We start from the raw sequence: 13445 nt of genomic DNA on the forward strand, positions 1-13445 counted from the left end.
AAGTTTGCCTTATGGACCAGTTGTTGACTATATCTTCGAAGATTTTTGCTCTTATTGTTGGAAAGAGCATTCTGTACATGAAATAGCCCACTGTTCTCTCCAGATATCATATTTCCTCTGGTTTTATAACTCCTAAGCAAAAGCTCCGCTAGCCAGGGACAGTGATCTAGTATAGCCCCACCAAAAAAATAATCTCTTCAAGTTCAGCATATGGTTTGGGGCTAGCATAGATGGGCTTATTGTGAAAGCTTCTGCCAAGCAAGGCTGTACGTGGGAAGACAATATTCCCTTGTTTCTGTTTGTCACCTTTCAAGAACACCATTTACTCAAAATCTCTTTATATATTTACATTTCTTAAGAACTTCTGAAAGAAAGAGATAATTTTATCAAAGGTACTGGTGATGTACTGTAGTTGAATAAGAAATTAAGGATGCTGCACTGGTGGTTTAAAAACTTCAGTTGTATAATCCACAAAACCAACAACGTATAAATGTTGAAAACGTCAGAGCCAAGCTCATCACAGCAAGAACTCTGCAAAAGGTGATTTAAAAGACACCAGGATAAAATGAGGCACCAGGATAAAATGAGGCACCTTGTGTTTAGTCTGCAAGAGCCTCACTGTGTGGAGGCAAGGTGAGGAAGGAATGTTATTCTTCTGAATTGTTGTCAGTTATGTCTGCCGTCAACATTTTCAGCCTCCTCATGACACTTTTATTTTGACTTCCTCCAAGTTTTTTCAATGTAGTCAAATCAGTCAAATGTTATGTACAGTTAATTATGTGTAAGTGCTTAATTAATCTAACCACGTTATTTATCTTGGAAAATCCCTTTGCAAACTTTGTAAAGAAAAAAAATGTATAAAATGCCTGCACAAACATTCATGTTCATGATGTCAGCCATTGTTCTTTTTTATTTTTTACAGACATAGTAAAAGAATTTAACGTTCATTTGACATTCACATCTAATTTGAGACTGAAAATCTGAAGTACCTATCGTAAATTTCAAAAGAAAGTGAAAAACAATGTAAACCCTGCTGGTTGCTTTTAAATTTCATGCCACTCACAGAAAAGACTTCTTTGGACATTCCACAAATGCAAATTGCTGGATGATGAAGGTTTATACACAAATTCTCCTACTTAAATAAAAGGAATTTTATTTCCATCCTTGTAAAATCAAATAAATAGGTCTCCATCCTTGTAGATATTCAAAATTCAACTGGGCAAGGCCCTGAGCAACCTCATCCAAGTTGCTCCTGCTCTGAGCAAAAATTGGACCAGATGACAACCTTAAGTCCCTCTGAATCTAAGTAACTCTGATTCCTAATTCTTTATGGGCTGTCACTTAACCATGCGTGACTCATTCACATTACACCATGTTGTAGTACTATGTCCCCATGGTTTAGGCTGAAATAACTCTTGTTGTTTTGTTTTGTTTAGGATCAGTTTATATGGAATACTTTCAAATTCCTCACAACATTCTTCAGATTAAATTTTTCTTTGAGACTGGATATAAAAGTATAACTTCTGGGATCTTTTCAGCAATCATTAAAATAATAATCAGGCAGTTCATAAGTACAGACTTGCACAAATGAAGGGAAATATTAATAGGATATGTCTGTGGTTCAGGGTAGTATATAAGGAACAATCAAATACTGTTTCATTTACTGAGCTATTTTCATGGATGAAGACTCATCTTTAACTTGTGAGATTAAAAGTGTTTTCTTTAATACACATTGTTATTTATAATATAGGACAAAGCAACCAATGTCTAGACATATTCTTATTCCTTACTGTAACATTCTATTAAAGTAATGTTGTTTCCCAGACCAACAATCAAGGCCAGTACTGTGGCTTGCAATCCTGACTGCAGAAGTCCTCAGTGAGAAGCTGGCACTAAACTAACTTCAGTGCCAATTTAATGAAGCAAGTGGCAATCTGTGGGAATGATTTTTTCATGTTGTTACAATCTGATCCTATTGGCTTTTTCTCCAACCGACTAGAGGCAGAATGTCAACTTCTGGCAATATTAAGTAATAATCAAAAGGACGCATTAAGAAATTTCCCCTGTAGTGAGGATTAAGAACTTTGTGTAAGTTCATCTGGTGTCAGCACACATCACTATGAGAAACAAATTCCCAGACTTCTGTTCAGACACCATTGCTTAGCGATAGCAAAAGCAGCACACCAGCAATGCTAATAACACTAATAATCCTACTAAGTAGGATAATATATATACACTCTAATGAAGCTCTAACATACATCAAAACTCAGAGGGAAGCATAATATGACATACTGGAAAATGTAGCTGAAAGAACAGAACATAACTCCATCTGTCTTAGGAAATCTTTGGGCATTTAGAGAACTAGCTCAAAAACGTATTAGTATCAAATTTTACTAGATAGGGGGTGTGCTTATTTGAGGATAACTCATCTGCTGAATTTGTTGAATAAAGGCAGAGGTAACTTTGATTCCTACCAGCCTAAGGAAAGTCTTTACTTTAGTTTTCTGGTAGCAAAATGAAAGCAGTCTTAAAAGCCTAGCACAATAACACACAAAAACTTACAGCAATAACATATGAATTTACAGGTGATAATATTTAGAGGTGATAATAAAATCTTGGTTTTCAAACAGCATTACTAATTTTAGTGTTCTCAACTACTCTTCTGTTTTTGAATGTCCATAATATTTGCAAGTTGACACTAGAAATGTATTGTATTGTTTGTTATATAGCCAGCTTTTGAAACTAGAAGATATGTAGCCAATGCAGGTATAAGATCTGCTGTCATTCAGAAAATTCAAAAAGGCGGTTTCTCTGGAGCAGCAGCTCCAGTCCAGCAGATGGCCCAGCTGTTTGGAATGTTTTCCCTTGACCATCCCTATTTCAACATGGCTTTTTACTCTATCCATGTTACATGGTCATTTGGCATTGCTTGGCACTTAAAAGCTGGTGAGCTCTCTAAGGAGCCTAGAAACAATTTCATGTCTCCAAACTGAGGGTTACATCTTAATCTTGGCTGGCAACAAAACAGTAGTTTCCACATGAAGAACAGCAGCAATGACTGGAATTTGTTTAAGGGAACAGACGAAAAATCCCGACATTTTGTGGCACCTCCAGCTATCATCTCTTTTCAGCATTAAATATAGACAATATTACACAGAAAGAGTCAAGACTAATCTGTCCTTATCCACCAGTACTCAGAAAGTGCCTGATCTGGCTTTCTCAATCTCCTGCAGAAGCAAAAGTAGCAGTCAGGACAATTTTTCGCAAATCTATTAAATAACTTCTAAAACTGAAATATATAAAAATAACTTAAAAACTAAACCACTGAAATTGTTGAGAGAGAGTATAGACAGTATAACCACACTACTTCTCTCTCTGTGTATTTTTGTCTTCCTCTATTTTATTTGTCTTAACCCCTTCTCATCCCTCATTTAAGTTTTGACTTTTCAGATAATAGGGTTTTAGGGGACATATGTAATTAGTGCAGGATTCCTTTCTGTAGATCATTTAACCTTTTTGGATCATTTGCATTTGTGGGTGTGCAGGTGCATCAACTGAATATGCTTGTTCAATAGCAAGTATGTAGAAACACAATGATTGATGAATTTTGAGAGTAAACAATCGAAAAGTCCAATCTGTATTTCTTCAAATTGTCAGTGTGAGAAGCTAATGAAGAAAATCTTCTCCAGAAGAATTCCTGCAGTTTCTGATACTGTACTGCTAGTTGGGTATCTGCCCCAAGCCCTGAAGACCTTTAAAGATCCTAGAAGACCCACAGAAGTCACTGTCATTGCTGCAAATCTCTCAACAGTCGGCAATATTTCAACTGAAGGAGCATTAGTCTTGGCTTGCCTTCCTCTCCCTACCAGCTCATTTAATTTCCATTCTTCAATCCTAATGTGCACTTGGGCGTCACAAAGTGGGATTCGCAGGAGCAGGATGGGGCAGGTAAATGTTGCACTGGTTGCTGATCCTGCTTTCTCTTCGGAAGGCTTCACCACAGGAAGATCAGAAAGAAATGTCTCCAGCATTTGCATCCAAAATATGAATTTTGGGAGTTAACACCAAATGTCAATCATTACCTCAGCAGCATAGCCAAGACAGAGCAATGCGAACGGTTTGGGGGCAGGAGGAGGGGACACCACTGAACGGCAGAGAGAAATCTGTAATACAGAAATACTGTAATGCTAATACAGTTAGGAACTGGTATGTGTGTACCTCTGACTCTGTTTTTTACAGGCAGCACTGGAGTTGTAAATAATGGAAAGATGCAAACTTTAGAAATACTTTTCTACGGCATTTGAGGGGGGGAGGAGAGGAGAAAACATCTGCCATTTTGAAGCCATGTGTGACTTTGAAATTATACTTTACATAAAATCAAATGCTAGTCAGGGAAGTGTATTTAAAGCAGGCCACTTTTTTTTTTTTTTTTTTAAAGAATGATTTAAGGCCAAATTTTGTATTTTTCAGAATACAAAAAATTTGAAGATATTTTCTGTCTTCAAAAGTAGGAGCTTATCTATGATGCTTTTCTGTGTTTGAGGAATCTCAGAAAAGCTGTTATTTAATGGTATGGTATGGCATGGCATGGGTGCTACAGCCTTGTTACTGAAGCTCTTACAATGGAGATCCCAAAAGTTCTTTTTTTAAATAGGATAAATTTTGGGATCCCCAGTATGGAAAATAATCATTGATATTTTTCTATATTCACATATCTAATAAGTGAAAATCTGCTACCTGTTGTTACAATTAATATCATTTTTGTACCATTTTTTATGTGTGTATGTGTTACCATATCTTGAAAACAAAATAAGTGAAAAAGAAACAGGTACAAAAACTCTAATGGTCTCATCAATCATCTGAAGGCTGCATTCTCTGCAACAGCAACTGAGTACTTATTAACTGCCACCATTTCTCCAACGACAGTATGGATCTTACTGGACCCTTGAGGATCAACCGGTTGGGCTGTGTTATAGGTCTTGGCATGGCTCATGGGGTTCACAGATGTTTTAAAATAATAAAGGCTGCTTTTTGTTAACTCCTTCAAGCTCTCAGCAGTTGTGGTTCAAAATACAGTCCTTTGCTAGAGGCAGAGCTAAGTTCCCAGATTAAAATGAGAGATGCGTTTAAATATTCAAGTTTGGCTTGTTCCTTGCCATTCACTGAAAGAAATTCCTGTACAATGTCACTTTTTATAGTTTATCCTAGAATTAATACTGTCTTCGTGTTAGATAATTAAAAACATTTTATTTAACAGGAAAGGTTCTTTTGAGCCCTTTTGAGTTCTTTTCCTAGCCTATGTTATCTAATTCATTTTTTGACCTTCCACTGCTCTTCCAGTGCAAACTCCATTACAGTAGTATCTGGCTGAGGAGCATGCAACAGAAACAGAAGCTAGTATTGATTACTGAAGCAATCAATTTCAAAGGATGCACCTAGATGAAAAAACTGTTTATTATACTATTTTATCTGATTTGCAGTAAATTTTGAATGCAAAAAAATAGTTGCCCTTGAATACTGGGATGTTCCCATTTATTTTCTACATATGTTTTTTAAAAAACATACAGAAAACCTCGAAAATCTATAAAACTACATCTGAATTCATACTGATTGAGTTTAGACCATATGACAAAAAGAATTCCACTGAAGTCAACTAATGTAAGATTCAAACCTAATTCAGTATTTTAGGGGAAAACATTGAACAGTTTATGACTGTAGATGGCCTGGGAATAGAAATCCTTCCCATCAGAGAAAGATCTTTAATTCAGTAAAACAAAATTAAACAAAACAACTTCTGATACTTCCTTTAAGCCCTGTGTCTGTCCTTGGCCTGCTGAAATATACAAAACCACAAATTGGCCCTTTTCATTAAATCTATGACCTGGAGCATCCAAAGAAACATGTTATAACTGTACCAATGTATTTTGTTGTAGTTCTGATGAAATAAGGGAAGACTCAAGGACCACTCAACATCTTCTTTGCTAACAATTAATAAAGAACACCTTTGTGAATTCTCTCCTCCTGTTCACCTCTTAGATCTGAAAAAATTATTGTGGCTTATAGACTGATATATGGATAATTTTTTTTCTATATCTGTCATCCTAAAGCACTCTCCCTTTAATATTTGTTAGTATGTCTTTATATTAAAGACATATCATAGTTATAAACTCAAACATATATTTCCAACTAATCAGTACCTGAGAACACTAAATGATAAATCAGCTCTCTGTCACTTCTAAAGGTCAATGAACACTGCAAAATAAAATCTTTACTTAAAATATGTTTGATTTTATTCATAAAATCTGTGACCAAAAGGTATTTGCAATAAATTTATTTTTTGCTGTACATTATGTCATCAACTGCATTACTGGTTGCAGTTAAAGGCTACTTGCATGTAACAGAGAGGTACATGTTCCTTACGAATACAGAAATCTGAGGCTAACCTCGGCTGTTTAATTATCTCTGCCCATTTCACTACTGTGAGAAAACAGATTCAAGCATAAGAGAGGCAATGTGTTAGCTTCCTTACTTGCTTCAAGTAGAAAGAAGTTTGGCACAGACTACATGGTTTGGTTTTACTTGCCAGAGCCTCTTTTTAAGAAGGTTAATGAGGTAAGGGTGTTTGCAATGATTAGAGCCCAGGAAATAGCAGGTTAACAATTAGTAAGGGTGTTCCCCATCTGGCCTACCTACAAAGAAGGGTCAAGTGGATTATTTCAATGAATCTCTAGATTTTCTACTGTTATGTAGTTTGGTTGGGTTTTGTACTGGTTTTGGTTTTTAACTAAAAAAAAAAAAGTGACTCTGACTTCATCTAGACTTCATGCTGGAGTGTGTTCTGATATTCTGTTTACACAGAAAGGAAAGTTATTGGAGTGTGTTGAAGTTCACAGGTACTATAGCTCCAGTATTTCTTTTCTAGAGAAAGTAGGATGAGGAAGACAGCTGCTTACCTCCTGAAACGGAGTTCAAGTGTTGCTAGAGTCATAACTATTACCAAAGCTCAGAAGGTTTTCTATATGGTAACAGAGGATTATCTATGGAAGAAATGACAGCAGAAATGTGACTTCTGTTCAAGAGAAGACAGAAAGGCTGACTCTTGGGTTTCCACTCTAGCAGGTGCTACTGATATAAGGCTTGAGAGTCCCTTTCTGTGAGGGAGGGGAGGGGAAAGAAAAAAAAAAAGGAAAAAAAACACACCTGTGATAGAAAATAAGTTTGTTGGAGCTTTGTGTCATGGTGTCATGTTGCTGTTGTCATGATTGTGGAGTTGCAAAATAATTTTTGTACCAAATAACCAAACAAGTCAAAGTAAAAACTTGAGTCAAAGAAGACTAAACAGAACAAACCCTCCCAGTCTGAGCCAGAGTAGGAACTTTTGATCTTCTACTGGCTTTCTCCCTAACTCCTTCCTTTAATTTTTTGTTTCAGTTAAAAACCCATGAAAAGTTCTAGACTGAAGTTATGGGGACTGAAGTCAGTGAACAATGGTAAAGTGGTCCTCTCAGCATTGTCCACAAAGATGCTTTTATGCTTTCTTAATGGACTATCTCTAAAAAGTGTAGATAATTTGGCCCAATTGGTCAATGTTAAAAAAAATAAAAAAAAATAGGCTCTGCATTTTGGAAGTATTCTGATAAGTGTATCAAGATAGATCATTGCACAATCTTCAAAATAACATTTTAATTTAGAACAGTGAGGCACTCTGGACCAATCCCTTTAAAGTATGCCCCTTTCTTGTTTCAAAGCTGTATCAATAAAAGTGCTCTTAAGGCTCAATAGCAGCAATAATGGGTATGTTTTCAAATCACTTCTCTAATTTGTAGATGGAGCTCAGAAGTTGTTCCTACTTTCTGAGCTTGTATTTGTTAATTCAAATCCCTCATTTTATATACCTCGTCTGTACTGTTTCATTAAGGGAGATAATAAATACCCTGAACAGGTTTGGTTGCATGGGATTTGATTCTGCAATGCATCACACAAGAACTGGTTATATATGGGTAAAACTGAGTCCTGAATATGAATGCTGTAAATCATTCCAGTTGTCATGGTTTAACCCCAGTCAGCAGCTAAGCACCACGCAGCTGTTTCCCCCTCCCCCTCCCAGTGGGGTGAGGAGGAGGAAAGGAAAAAAAAGTAGAACTCGTGGGTTGAGATAAGAACAGTCTAATAACTGAAGTAAAATATAATACTAACAATAGTAATAATGAAATATAATAATAATAGTAATGAAAAGGAATACAACAAAAAAAGGAAGGAGGGGGGAGAAGGAAAAAAAACCAGTGATGCACAATGCAGTTGCTCACCATCCACTGACCAATGCCCAGTTAGTTCCCAAGCCACGATCCGTGCCTCCCGGCCAACTCCCCCCTCTTTATATACTGGGCATGACATTCCATGGCATGGAATACCCCTTTGGCTAGTTCAGGTCAGCTGCCCCGGCTATGCTCCCTCCCAGCTTCTTGCACACCTGCTTGCTGGCAGAGCATGGGAAACTGAAAAGTCCTTGGCTTAAGATAAGCTCTACTTAGCAACAACTAAAACATCAGTGTGTTATCAACATTATTCTCACACTAAATCCAAAACACAGCACTGTACCAGCTACTAAAAAGAAAGTTAACTCTGTCCCAGCCGAAACCAGGACACCAGTATAGTGTAAAATTTTTACAAATTCTCATGTGGTATGTACACAATCACTGGACATTAGCCGAATTCTGAATTGATATTTTTTGGCTTGATTTTCAGTTTAAAGTGGTAGCATAAGTAAAAACAAAAAATATTCTTCCTTCCTACTTCTGAAGGTGTGAACTGTGTCGCATGATAATCTGAACAGGAAAGTGCAAGCCTGAGAAGAGAATTGATTGGATCTCTTTTTCTTCAGTTTGTATGATCAATTTTTCTTTAAGAGTCCAGAAGAGCACTAGAAATGTGCATGCTTTTCTGGCCACAATCCGACTCTAATCCTGGACTTATATTCAGCTTTTTGTCTGTGCTCTATTAGGGCATAACAGTTAACTATTCATACCATCCTACCTTTAGAAGAAAAAGGACAGATGAATGGTTCTTCTGTCCATCAGACAATTCAGATATTGTAAAACATGCTGTAAAATGATAGCATACAGCAACCTTGCCATCTGATGAGCTGGTATATATTGAAAGAGATACCATTGCAAATGTGCTCTGTGGTACTGGAGTGGTTTGGCCTCAGTGAGTATGGGATATGGTTAGGCACTCGTTCTTAACTTGGAGTTTATTTTCCTTTTTTAATATGGTTCTTATAAACAGGAACAGCTTTTTGTGCTGCACAGCCCACGGCAAGGCCAGAAAAGGTCAGATGTTGATGCAGATGCTTCTGCTGCAGCAGAACAAACTGAATGGGCACCAGGACTGCCTATCTGCCAAGCTCACACGCTGGCCACTGGGAATTACTGTGGGCAGGAAAGAGGACAAAGTTGAGGGCAGTGAAGGGGAGGAGAGAAAGAGACAATGATGGAGAATCTGGCAATGAAAAGGAAAAAGTGGGTCTGTCAGGGAATGCAAAACAAAATGCCACCTGAGTCCTTCAGCCTCCATGCATATCTCGCAGTTCATGCAGCAACAGTTCCCACAGAGGATCAGAGGGAGGGTGTAAGGTCAAGGGAGCCATGTGCTCTGCAGGCAGCAGCAGTGTTGCAGAGTGCCAAATGAGTGCATCGCAGCTGCTGTGGAAATGCGCTGCCATTTTTTAGATGTATATGTCATCTCTTTAAAAGCCTAAATCTGCTGTCAGATGCATGTCACTAAATGGTTTGAAAACAAGAAAAAAATACAGTCAGCTTAGTACTGCATGTGTCATTTGGACTTGTCTTTGTTTAGACTGCTATCTGTTCCCACGATGGCTCTTATCCTTCCCCTCTGTCTCATTGTATGGTATATGGAGAGAGGAAGGTTAGGAAAGCAGAACCTATCCCTACATATGCATATGCATTTATAAACTCAAGATTTCTGGGAACCAAAGAAGTGGCATCCCTTTCAGCAAATATTCCAGGCTGTAATATACTCCCTACTGCTGCATATCGATGGTGGACAAAGAAAACCCCACCCTCCAGGGCAATCTGACTGTCCATGGCTGATACATTTCAAGCAGAATTAAGAAGGGGATTCTAACAGATTTCAAACAACTCTTTCTCAAACCAGAGCTTACTGTCTTGCTCCTATTTATGGCATTCCTCTGCTCATTTGCATCAACAGTATGTCACCTGTTCTGTTGGTCCTGAATTGCTAAAGTGATTTTAAATGCTTCTAGCCGCAGTTTGTAAATAACTTCAGGTCTGTGACATTCTTTAGTCACTAGACTATGTATCCTGTATTCATAAGCACAAAACTGAATATTGTTACCTACATCAGCCTGACATCTTTGTTTGTCTTTGATACCTTGATTTATGAACATGCTTTATGAAAGGCTGTCCAGGTAGGAAGCACCTTTACCTATTCACTGCCTGCTTCCCTAATAAAATATTTATGAGACAAGCAAACCTGGAGGGAAATATCTGGATTTCTCCTCACAAAATAGCTGTAGTGAAAAAATGAATAAATAAAGTTAGTAGAATTATGAGTATGTTGTAATATCCATTTTGTCTGAGCTATTAATTTTAAAATGTTCTCATTGCTAGGAATATCATTGTCATTGTTATAACTAGAAGAACTTCATAGGCAATGCAGCAGAGTTAAAACATATTAATTCATCTATGCTTAAAAATGGGCATTATTAGCCATTGCTGAATTGGGGCCCTGCTTGGCAGCTTGCAGACAAGTAGGAGGGCATGAAATGCATGCATTTATGTGACTCTATATTAAGCACTGTGTGTCTTTGTTTTAACCCTTGCCTAGTGTCTATATTGTATGTGATTGTTTTTTGTTGGGTTTTGTGTGTTTGTTTTATTGAAATTTTATTGGATTTTTTTTAATCTGCTTATTTTCAAAAGCGGTAAGAGATAAGCATTTTGGGGAAAGGTTTTAGGAGGCACTGTGGGGAAGAACAGGCTACTCGCTAATCTCTCTGCAGGACACTATCCATCCCAACCACAGGTTCTGCTGACTTTGATCTTCCCTAGGTATGGCAGCTTTGAATGCTGCCAGCTCTGCACTGACACCTAACCTCACTGACAACCTTCACCAGTAAGCCCTGTATGTTGAACTGTGTGATTTGAAGGGTGAGCAAGTCCAGAAGGAATACTTTACTTTTCCCCAGCGCTTCTGCCTATCTAACCTGAAATGAAGGGAAGAAAAAGAGAAGGGCAGAGGAAGGGAAAGAAAACATGCATTTGTTTCATTTATTATTGTTCATAACAGCCTTCTTTCTGATCCTCCTGGCTCAGTGGATGTAAGGTCATATTGTTTTGCACTCCTATAGCATCAGTAATCAAAGTATGTCAAAGTCTTGCAAGTATGAGTCAGTTACCTCTCCCAACAGAGAGATCAGATAATCTGTGAAGGTATTGGGAGCTGTTCTGACACTAGCTTTCTTGCTGAAAAGTCAAATCTTCTAAAAGGTTTGTTTTGCTGGTAACTAGTTTTCTGCACTCCTGAAGATGTGGCCTGTTTCTGCATAAGTCTGGAGTCGTTTTAAGGATGTGGCCTGGATAGTCCTCTACAAGGATGCCTTTCAATGTGTAGGAACTATAAGCAGGTGAAGCAGCTCTTTGTCCAAGCACGAAGGCGTTCTGTACATTTTAGCTCTACTCTGTTGAAGCTGCTTGCCTCAGCGACTCTGCAACAAAATTATGGAAATTTATTTCAGAACTGTTGTATTTTTTCCCCCACTTCAACAGTTCTCCTCCTTGTAATCTTCAAATTAGACATTTACAAGGTACTCTGTGCCCAGACTCTATTTCTTTGTACTTTGCAATACATATTTATGTCCCATAGATTGCAGGGTGCAGAGTAAGATCATGCTTTTATCATCTTTATTCTTCCTAAAACAAGATAGAAATTCTGCGCACTGGTTTAAAACAAAGCTGAAGTCATTTACATGTACAGACATAATGTATTTTCATAATAACTATATTTTTTACATTTATTTTGTATATCTAATTGTCTAATATAAAATAATCCTAGGCAGAAAGAGCTACTTATTTCTAAAGCAAAGCTGGTAATGCATGGCACGTACACAATCCATTTCTTTTGCTTACAGGTAACTGATTATTTGCTTATTTAACAAAGCTAGTGTAACTAAGATGGAATATGTTGCACCCTGGGGTCTTTAATACTGTACCACAAAGAAATATCAAAGAAATTTAAATGTGTTCTCATTAAACACAATGGCCTAGATTCCAGTACTACGCTGAATCATTCTGATCCAGTTCCATTAGGGTGACCTTGCCATGACTTTGGCTTTCCTGCCAGGCAAAATACTTCCAAGAGGAAGCTCTGCTACAGGTGGCATGCAGGTAATTGCTATTTGTTCTTGTCTGACCACTGTAATCACTGCAGTTGAGAAGAGCCTCTGAAGGATGGCCTCCTTCCTGACAAGGGCTGAGGGTGCACAAACATGTTCAGAAGCAAAGGCAAAGATTCAGTATATCACTGAATATGCACCTGCACTTTAACTGCAGAGGTGCATGAAGCATGACAAATTGGCGCTCAGCACCTCTGTACAGCTCACTGCTCCTGCGCTGCTTCTCTGTCTTGAGCATGTTGCACTGCTGTGTCCTTCTCTGCCCATTGTTTTCCAAAGCGCCTCCAGTAACAAGGTGACGTCAAGTCCCCTAAAAATAGTGAATGTGAAAAAAGGAGACATATATTTTGGCCTTCTTGATCAATACCACATTGACACGGAACACAGGGACAGTGCTGTTCAAAGTAGACCTACTCCTGCTTTCCCCAGAGCCCACAGTGTTATGGGGCCACTGCCATATAATTAGGATTAATTTGATTGATCTCAGTTATACTTGATTCATAGGTAAAGGCCATTTAGTATGTATGCATTTATAAACTTGTAGAGACCGAAACAGCCCCTCACTCCATAAATTGGGTAAAAGGTATGCACCGTGGAACTGTTAAGTTGACCTAATAGCTCTTTGCCACCAAAAGAGAGAGGTAGTCCTGTCCTCCTTGCTCAGGATGTTCAGTGGTCCTGATATCCTTTTGACCCCACTGTGAACAGATTCAGTTCATCAAACTGGCAGAAAAATAAACCAGTAGAAAAGGGAGAGCAATAATTTTCTGTCAGTTCAATGTGCTGTATTCAGTTATGCATGGGACTGGCAAGTTAAAATAGATGGTGGAAGAGAGAGAATAAGATAGGTGAAAAATGAAAAAAATTCAGAGACAGTGAGCTGATGAGTCACTTAAAATATACCGTGAAATCAGACCATTAGGCTGCAGGATGTCCACAGGGTGATTACTAACAATCTGTCTATGGGACATATAATTCTTAGAATTTTTGAGTTAAAAATCAAATTTCT

The sequence above is a fragment of the Gymnogyps californianus genome, chromosome Z (assembly GCF_018139145.2).
Source record: "Gymnogyps californianus isolate 813 chromosome Z, ASM1813914v2, whole genome shotgun sequence".
NCBI lineage: Eukaryota > Metazoa > Chordata > Aves > Accipitriformes > Cathartidae > Gymnogyps > Gymnogyps californianus.